The sequence below is a fragment of the Quercus robur genome, chromosome 3 (assembly GCF_932294415.1).
Source record: "Quercus robur chromosome 3, dhQueRobu3.1, whole genome shotgun sequence".
NCBI classification, from domain to species: domain Eukaryota; kingdom Viridiplantae; phylum Streptophyta; class Magnoliopsida; order Fagales; family Fagaceae; genus Quercus; species Quercus robur.
Window position 1 is genome coordinate 47,232,187 of NC_065536.1, and position 10,873 is coordinate 47,243,059.

A 10,873-nucleotide genomic window follows, 5' to 3' on the forward strand; every position below is an offset into this window, starting at 1 on the left:
TTTATTTGCAAAAAAGTCTTCAAGTTCTGCCCAATTACAGTAAGTCTCTACTTATAAAAATTTCATGCATCAACACCCTTATTAATTTCCTTTTAAGTAAGTGTCCTTTTATAAACAAAATTTACTTTTTTATCTCCATTTAATTAAGATATGATATTTAAATAAAGAAAATAGCCTTGGATTTTATAAAATAGCCTAAAATCGAAATTCCCAGATGGTGAAAAGTTTATTTTCACTCCAAAGAACAAAAATCAAAATTTTGGGTTGAATCCCAAAATCTGACTCTTAATCCGAGGGCATATGCACAATTATAGAAGCTTAAAAATCATTTTATACTTGTTGCCTATCAAAACATCGAGAACTAGTAACAAGATTTTTGCAACAATTTATTGTATACCAAGTATAGACTTATAAATTATAATAGTGACAAGACAACATAAAATTCCTTGGAAATTTTTAGGCTTACAAGCAAAAGATATATCTTAAGATTCTCAACTCCACAAATAAAGGCTCTAACTTCACTATCAAAACTATTAATTTTCCATGAAATTAATATGATCAAAACAAGAAAGACAATCATTGATAAAATGATGCATGCATAGCTAGTTATTAGGGTTATACGTACGGGATATCACATGCTTCTTACAATACCAGATGCCTTATTGTTGGGATCACAGTCTTCTAAATTAACAAAATGTTCCTAGATTGTGGGATCACAATATTCTAACTTAATAAAATGTTCCTACATTTGGAATGCCTCCTTGGAGGACTTTCAAGTATCAATATCAAGTTTATCAACTCCAACTGCTTGGGTTTGGTTCATCATCAACATTATAGGGTCATTTTGGGTGTATTTATTAGGTGGTGAAATAGGGTGGATGAAAAATTTTGGAGAGAAAATGAGAGGGAAAACTTTTTTAGAGTATATTTGATTGGGTGAGGAGGAAGGAAAATAAATGGTGGAGCGTGGGTGTTTTCTCCCCGGACCTACCAAAAATTTTTCTCCTCAAAGTGGAGAGAAAACTGAAAAGAGAAAATGAGGTTGCTTAATAGAAAATGAGGTTCCTTTTTTTTTTTTTTTTTTTTTTTTTTTTTTTTTTTTACTTTTCCAGTTCTTGGACGTTGCGTTTTTTTTTTGGAACATGATTTTCATTTTTTAATAAATTGGCCGATTGCTTTTTTTTTTTTTTTTCTTTGGTTGTTTGTCACTTTTTTGTTTTAATTGGTTATCATTTTTTAACAAATGTGTATGAGTAAATTTATACAAACTCACTTTTTCCATCCCTCCACTTTTCCACTCCCAACCAAAAAAAAAGGAGAGAAATTAAACTCTTTTATATCCTCCTACTTTTCCATCCTTCCACCATTTTCTATCCTCCAACTTTTCCACCCTTTCAACCAAACAAACCCTTAGTGATGGTGTAGGTGGATTGCTATTTGAAGTATTGGAATTTGAAGAAGCATCCATTTGATGTCATTGAAAAACAAACACACAAAACAATAATTAATAAGACACACAAACCCCCACAAATGTGGTTAGCCATCAATGATACACGACAGACACACACATTATTAGGAATCTAGTGGTTCCTAATGGAGATGGGTAGGAATTGTAGGGGAATATATGTATATGAATGGTAGGAAAATTGAAATAATTAGAAGTAGCCATCATCCATTGAGAAATATATATATATATATATATATATATATAGAGAGAGAGAGAGAGAGAGAGAGAGAGAGAGAGAGAGAGAGAGAGAGAGAGGAAATGTACTAAGTAATGAATTGGTTTATTCTTCAATGAAGGAAAATGTGATTACAAGTAGGTATTTATAGAACATAAAACTATTATATTGGCCCACATGACCTTATTCTAATAGTTCTCTTATTCCTCATATGCATTAATAATTCCAACATGTGTTCAATGTGATTAATATGCTAGAAATTGTAACTAACTAACTAAATGCAATATTACAACAATTATTACCTATATAGCTATAGGGATTCCTAACACATACACTCAACTAGGTATCATTCTCATCATCGATATATCGTAATATAAATAAGAACTCAAAATTAGCCTCAATTGGTCATAGTAAGCCAGTTTGCACCATTAGCCATGTCACTTTACCGTTAGCCATGTAAGAAATACTTCTAATAGAATTTAATAGAAGAACTAGTACTGCTTATTTTTAAAAATTGAGAGACAAATAGAGCTCACTTAAAACTTGAGAGACCAATTACGCTCACAAGGTAAACTTCAGCAATTAATAGTGTAGTTTTATCTAAAAGTTATATCTCTCCACCCACAAATAGTGTCAGTGCAAACACAAAAAAGAGAAAAAAGAAAAAAAGAGAGAGTAAAATAGTACAAGAGAAACTAAATAAAAAATACTAAACAATATTTATTTGGAAGAGATTACACAACACTATTTGTATTGAGGTGCGATACTCACTCTCTTTAAGAAGATTCACCTCCCCCCTATGTGGGTATCTAACTCAATATCTACTCCAATACATTTCAACCCATTAATCACCATACTTATAAATAATAAAATAGTCTCTCTCATTTTCAATATAGGATTACACATTTGACTAACTCCTTATCTTGCATATTATTGATACCCCTTTTTTATAAAAGAGACCCAACAACAAAAAAGCCTAGTAACGGGCAAAAAAAGAAAAGAAAGATGGGATTAGAAAGTAATGACAGGAACAATAGTGTTATAAAAGCCCAAAGAGAAGGCATACCCATAAAGAGCAAGGAACGAAATGCATTGGCCTATGGGCCGAATGGAAGAGCTAGCCACGGTAAGATGGCCCTCTTTAAGAGAAAAGAGAATAGGCCTTGGATAGGCCCAAAGAAGAAGTGAAGAGAAAGAGGCCCAATGGGCCAGCCTAGCAGGAATTAGCAGCAAGTACTAAAACTTGGAAAAGCCCAACAAGCCCACACCGTCTCCTATAAGAGGCCAAACACGGGTGGAGAGTAAAATGAGACAAATAGCAGCGGCAGAAACTGCGTGAGGAAGAAAGAAGACAAAACGTGAAGAAACCAAACAGCATTGCCATAGTCAGAGCACCACCAACCTGTAATCAGTTAATGCAAGGGGGTGGGCTCACAGTCAAGGGGATTACAAAGGGTGTGATTTGGTGGAGGGGGGAAAATGGCCTATTTCCGATATCTAGCCACAACCTTTTTTGAGAGGTGCTCTGTTGGGAAGGTATCTTTACCCAAAATATGTAGCAAATGGTTGGGACCACTTGATGCATGCTAGAGAGAGAGGTAGAGAGAGGCTCAAAGCTTTACTCGTTGAGAAGAGAGGGAAAGACTTATGGTAAAACCAAATGGATAAGAATTTGTCGTAGGATGGATAGTGGAAGAGAGAGAAAACACTGGGCATGCTCAGGTGTAGTGAAGGCCAAACAGCCAATAGAACAGTGGGCACTTCTAAGGGGGTATTCACAGCAGGCAAAAATGATTGGTACGCAGCAAGGGCGAAAGAGGAAAATCACATAGGATTAATATATTATAAATAGGAACAATAGCCATAAATGAGGAGGGAGGAACGACTAAGGCAAGTAACAAAGAGAATTGAAAAGGAAATAAGAGAGAAAAGAGAGAGTAAAAAAGAACATAGAAAGGCAAAAAGTGGGAGTACGGTAGAAAAAGCATGCATCAGTAGGCAATCTTTTCCCCCTCTAATGGCAAACCCACTCTATGTAATCTTGGCAAAATAAGAAGTAGCTACCTAGACCCATTCTCCAAAATGTACAACTTTAATGGCATAGTCCAGTAATAAGGTTATCCAAGTTGGGGTTCGGGTTCTCTTTAGTCCACTTTTTGTGGAAAGCCCATCATTTATATTCAGTCGCTCTAAATATGTTAACTATCTCCTCTGGCTAACCTTTCTGGCATAATACATATATCAATACCTTTATATATACTTGTACGAATATATGCATATTCACACTTATGTATCTATTGTTATTTGTTGTCTTTCTTTTGAGATGTTTGTCTTATGCATAGACTGGCTCCTTAGTAAGGTCTTGCTAGGATAGTGGGTCAACCTAACTCTCCAACCCACAGCAAAAAAGGCTTTAGCCCAAGAGCAAGAAAAGCCCCTACACATATTAACTTCCATATCTTTAAATTTTAGTTGCCAATTTTTTTTTAATTATTTAATATGAAATATTACTTTTTCTATCTTACATACTCACATTTCAAAATATCCCACATCAGTTTATCTATTTTACACTACATTTCATTAAAAGATTAATTTCTCTTGATTTTTTTAATTATTTTTCTTTCTTCACTTGCAACAACCATCATCTACTTTCTTTATTCATCCTCATGACATGTAAAGTAAGAATAAAAATCTAAATGCAAAATGAATAGTGTCAATGTAAATTTATACTACTACTATAGCAACCATGTATTTTTACGCAACTTTACATAAGCTGATGTGGGTGAATTTTGAGATTGGCCTAAATGTGATTTTTTTTTATTATTATAAAAGCACTGATGCTAGTGCTCTTGGCTTTCTTTATTTATTACCTTGGTCACCACATGCACTTGTGCATTAAGATCAATAATTCTGAAGTGATCATCTATAATCAATAAATGAAGGTTTGGTCAAAGTCCAGCAGAATTAAAATTAAAAAAAAAAAAAAAAATTGTTGAATTTACTTCAATTCTTATGATTATAAAAAATTTTACGTCTAGATTGGTCGAAATTTTGAGAATGAAAGGCCCCATTTATTTCCTCTCTTGCTCGAATATTTGATTCTCTATCCAATTGGTTTTAGACTTTTAGTAAAGCCTCTCTCTCTCTCTCTCTCTCCACTGTCCTTTCTTTTATCTTTTATTTTTAAATTTAGTATTATAGACAGTAGAATATAGAGTCATAGGTCATAAAGTAAATGTTTAATTATTTGGGCACCTTATCGGTAATGCATTGGGGTGCATGCTAAAGCTTTAAAGGTTACTACCAAGTTTTTTGTGTTTTGTGAATTGTAATTTTCATATATGCATGGTTTACAGACCCGGACCGTTCAAAGAACCGGTAAAGGGAGATGTTCAAGGTTTTTAAGGTGGAACGAGGTTCGACCAAAGTTGAATCATGATGACGTCATAATTACTTTAATAATTAATTAAAGCCTACATATAGATATTAAATTTATAAAACTAGCAAAATTGACTAATATATCTATATATGTGAGGGAAATTTAATGATTTTCAAGCATATATTTAATAATTAAATAAGAAAGTTAATAAAATAAAATAATAACCATGAACACATTAAAATTTATGATTAATTTTTGAAGGATTTTAATTATAATTTTTTTTATTCCTTGTAAGAGATGGATAATTTAATTAAGTAGAATAGAATTGTGTTTAGTTTTTTTTTTATATAAAAAAAAATTGCATTAAGTTTACTTTAAGTTTTTTTTTTTTTTTTGGTTATTGTTAAGCATCAACTTGCAAGCTTAGCTAAGTGGTTAGGCTCTAGCTCTAACTTTGACCATGCCTAGCTTCTAAACTTGGTAAGCGCACTTTTCTAATTTTTTTCTTAATTAACAAGCATGCTTGAACCGGGGTTGGACTGCACGGTTTATGCCACCGATTCTGCATGAACCGTGCAGGCCAACCCTAGTTTAAGGGGTTCACGAAATTAACAATAAATCTGGTTCTCTATGCTTGAAAAATCGAATTTCAGTCCGATTCTCAGTTAACTTGGTTGGACCGCCCAATCCGGTCTGGGTCTGATAACCTTGCATATATGGTGTACTTTGTTTGTTGGGTTTTTTCCATAAGCTACTATGCTTCCTTTTCTACTATGGTGGACGGAGATGTCTAATTAGTTTTTCTGAGCCAAAGGGTTCGTCGGTCCCATCAGCTACCCCCCAGGCTCTGTTGTCGTCCTTGCGTGTCGTGACGATCACCAGGACGTGAAGGGTTTCTTGCTCAGATGTGTCTCTTGGGGTTTCTCTCCATATTTAATGTGCAGTGGTAGCGCCAGACATGTTGTGGCCACGTGGTGTGTTCTAAGTGGTGGATTTAATGCTCCACTCCGTGTGACTCTCGGATTTCCCGCTGTTTTTTTTTTCCCAGTTTTTTGTGCTTAGTTTTTTAAACTTCCTTCCTTTCCTCTTTCTTCTTCATTTTTCACTTTCTTTCGCTGCTATTGCTGTTCTGCATTTTCTTTTCTCCGAGCTACTATTCTCCTTGCAATTTCCTGCATTTTGCTCTCTTTAGGGTTGTGTTTTTTAGGTACGGCTTCTTCTTCCTTTGGTTCACTTTTCATAGAGTAGATAATTTGTATGGGTTTCTGATTTTCCCCTTTTTCTTTCCTTTTTTGTGCTTTTGGTTTCTTTAGGATCTTGCCCCTATTCTATTGCTTTTTGAGTTCCATGCTTAGTAGTTCTGAGCTTAGGGCACTTTGTCCCTCTGTTTCTTTCCTTTTTGCACGTTTAGGGGCCTCTCTGGGAATTTCTCGTAATTTTTTCCCTTTAGTTGAGGTGGGTGGGGGAAATAGCTTAAGCTTAGTGCTAACCGATCTGTTCCTTTTGCTGTGTCAGTCTGTTGAATGATTTGAGGACCTAATGAGTGATCGAAGAGCTATGTCAGAGGTTAGGTCCAGTGAGTTAGAGACGGGGTTGTCATCTAGTGACAATCCCGTGGTGGAAGATACTGCATTCTCTAACTCGAGAGTTGTTAAGGCCTTTTCTGCTCTGGATGAGAAGTGTGGCCTAGACGTTGAAACCCTTTGCCGCTTTAGGGATCGATTTCAATTTCCTAATAGGGTTAGGATCCGTCTTCCTCGCAAAGCAAAATGGAATTGCCATTTTTCGCCAGGAGAGGTGTGATTTTATGAGGCCACTTTCCAAAGTGGGCTTAGATTTCCCGTCCACCCCTTTATAATGGAGCTCCTAAATCACTTCAATATTGCTCTCGGGCAACTTATGCCCAACTTTTGGAGGATCATAGTTAGTTGTATGGAAATTTGGCTAGAGTCCACAGAGGGGGATATGATTAGGGTGGATGAATTCGCCTATTTGTACCATCTGAAGAAGTCCAAGGAATACGGGTACTATAAGCTTGTGCCCTAGGAAAGGAAAGCTGGGATCGTCACTGACCTACCTTTGTCCTTCAGATACTGGAAGTCCTGGTTTTTCTTTGTGTTTGGGGATGATTGGGAGACCCTTCTTGATGAAGTTTGGGGTGACGCCCCTAGGTTACTCCAAGTCTAGGTGCGTCATTTCTCTACAAGTCCCTTTGTTGTCCTTTATATGCTCCATTTTATGTGTTTTTCTTTCTTTTTCATCGTCACTAACTTTTCTATTCGTTGTGTGCAGTTACGAAGCGCCCAAAGCTCAAAAGCAGATACAAGGACCGTGTGGAGGCTACCATAAAGTACGCAAAGACCATAGATGACTTTGACGACCTGGTTGACTCGCAGACTTTAGCTCATCACTATCTCGGTCTAGAACCTTCCGCTTTTGTTCTTTGGGCCATAGCCATTGAAGAGAAGAGTAAGTATTATCATACCTCGTCATCCTCCCTTTTCTGTTCCTCTTTTCTTTTTTCTTTTTCTTTTTTTTTAAGTGTTTCCCTTCTTTTCTTTTGTAGAGATGACGATAAAATTCAATCAAGACATGTATGCAAAAATGAGGGCCAAGAAGAATGAGCCTCTTTCTGCCCTTAGGAAGAGGGTGGTTTGCATCGTGGATCAGGGAAGTCCTACTACTCCTGTTGCCACCGTCACTAGACCAACAAGGGCGGCTACCTTGGCTACTTCGGTGGAAGCAAGCTCGTGTGGCGGACAAAGGGAACGAGAAAGCCTCTTTGTGATCGTCCAGTGTTTGGGTCGCTGATCTCGTACAAACAAGGGCACAAGAGGTCTTCTCGAATGACGAGCTCAAGGCCCTTTCTAGGGTGCCACCTAACGAGATAGTAGGTCGTCATGTCCACAAACTCGCTTAGGTAATATGTTCGACCAAACTGTCATCCGTTTTTTTTTTTTTTTTTGAAGGTTGAATCTTCCTTTCAGGTTCTAGGGGAAACTATTCACATAACCTCGAAGTACTTGAGCCAAGAGGATAGGACTTCATCTCGGGAGACCAAGGCTAAAGGTCTGGAGGTGGAGCTTTTAAAGCTAAGGAAGGACCTTATTGCAGCCATGGACGAGGCCAATACTACTAAAGAAAAGGCAAAGGTTTTATCTGACAACTTGAGAGTAGAAAGGCAGCTAACCCTTGAAAAGGACGAGCATCTCTAGGCTGTAAAGGAAAGGGTGAAGACGATCGTTGCCAAGTCTGTCAAGGCCTTCCAACAGAATAAAGAGTATAATACCGTGCTCTTCAGCTGGTATTACAAAAGCTTCGAGCTCTTGCGGCGCTTCCTTGTCAAGCACCCTACCGTCGTAGACCTGGAGGAATTGGACTTTGAAGTTGTGGATAAGGAAATGGCCGCAATCAAGGCTGCCCAGGCATCTTAAGCTATCCAAGCTACAGTTTTTGCTCTCGAGAGAAGTACCCTAGAGCTTGTTGAGACTAACGAAGGAGAGGTCGCTATTTAGCCCTGCACATACTTATGTTCCTTTTTTTTTTTGGGTGCCTAGTGTGTTTTGGGCTATTTATTTTAATGCTAGAACAATATCTTTTGCCCAGTGTTCTTGGGTCTTTAATTCTAATGTTGGAACAATATCGGTTGCCCGGCATTTTTGGGCTTTTAATTCTATTGACTACTTTATGTTTTACCTGTTTTATTCTCCTACATCATTGTGCCTGATATATTTTTGTCTATGTCTGATCTCTGCTTACATTGTTGCTTGTTTACCCTTAGCTTAGGGTCTGGGCTGACTAGTAAATGACTAGCATTTGTCAGTAGTTTATACCCATCATCAGTAACCTATATCCGTCTAGGCGGGGTTTGGTTACTAAACTAAGTTTTGGTTGACTTACCCTTATTTAAGGGATTTTGTCATTTGGCTTCGTTAGTAACTTACATCCATCTGGGCAGAATTTTGTTACTTAGCCAATTTTTGGCTAACTTACGCCCGTTTAAAGGATCTTTTTATTTTGGCATTGTCAATAACTTACATCTATCTGGGCGGAATCTTGTTACTTAGCCAGTTTTTGGTTTTTAGGCTACTAGATTTGTTTGCATTATATTGGACAATTGGCTGAATAGTTCTTTAATTGCTTTCAAATATGAATACAATTGTCTGTTACATTTATTGGTGGTACTTCTTCAAATGCTCAATGTTCCATAGTCGTGGCAGCTTCTTCCCGTCTAAGGTCTCTAGGTGATAGCTACCTTGTCTAGAGTAATAGGTGACCTGTTAGGGCCCTTCCCAAGTTGGGCCAAGTTTCCCTTGGACCGAATCTTTGGTTGCCAAGGTGACTTTGCGTAGGACAAGGTCCCCTATGTCGAGTCGTCTGAGCTTCACTCTCTTGTTGTAGTACTTGGCCATCTTTTGCTGATACTTTGTCATTCTGTGAGAAGCTCCTTCTTCTCTAACTTCGTCCAAGCAATCCAGGTTGACCTTCAGCTAACTGTTATTGTTTTCTTCATGAAAGGCCTCTCGTCTAATGCTGGTGATTCCCACTTCGACCAGGATTACTGCCTTGGTGCCATAGGTGAGTCTGAAGGGGGTTTCTCCTGTCCGGGTTCTTGTTGTAGTCCTGTACACCCATAAGACATTGGGTAATTCCTCCGGCCAAGCACCTTTAGCATCGTCCAACCGAGCATTGATGATCTTAAGCAGTGTCCGGTTTGTCACTTCCGTCCATCCGCTTACGAGTGTCTCGGGGATGAGAATTGGTTCTTGATCCCTAGACTTGAACAAAAGTCCCTAAAGCCTTGGCTGTCGAATAGCCACTTGTTATCCGATATGATTGTTCGTGGTATCACAAATTTACAAATTATGTTCTTCCATACGAAGTTCTAGATCTTTGCCTCCATGATGGTTGATAATGCTTCTACTTGAACCCATTTTGTGAAATAGTTAATAGCAACTAGTAATAATTTTACTTGTCTCTTACCATGGGTTAATAGGCAGACAATGTCAATTCCCCATTGTGCAAACGGCCATAGGGAGGCCATCGGCGTCAGTCTCTCTACTGGGAGGCATTGAACATTTTCAAACCTTTGGCATTTGTCGCATTTCTTAACAAACTCCCTTGCATCCATCTTCAAAAGTAGGCTAGAAGTAACCCGTTCTGATCACTTTGTCTACCAAGGCTCTCAGCCCTGCATGGTCATCACAAATTTCTTCATGGATCTCCTCCAGAATGTATTTGGCTTCCTCTTCGTCAACGCACTTCAAGTAAGGCATAGAAAAGCCTCTCTTGTACAAGGTGTCATTTAAGATCGTGTATCTGGCTACTTTTTTCCTGACTTTCCTGGCCTCTTCTACGTCCTGTGGAAGGCGTTCGTCCTAAAGGAGGACAAGATTGAGGTCATCCAACTCCTTACACTCTGGATTGCGAAGGTAGAGACTTCTTCAATGCTGGGGCATTTCTGGACTTCCATCTTCATGTCCATACTCGTTGGTCCTTCTTCTGATGACGCCTGCTTTGCGATCTTGTCTACCACTACGTTCTGGCTTTTGAGGATATGTGCGAATTCCACCTAATCAAATTCCTATGCTAAATGTTTCGTCAGCCTGAGGTATTTTTGCATTCTCTTCTCCTTTGCTTCATAATCCTCTTTTATCTGTCCTAATATCAATTTTAAATCACTCTGGAGGAGTAAGTTTTTGGCTCCTAGTGCCTTCTCGACCCTCAACCCCATCAGTATTCCTTCATACTCAGCTTCATTGTTAGTGGTTGGGAACTTTAGCTGAACTCAGTATTTAAGCATCTTTCCTTC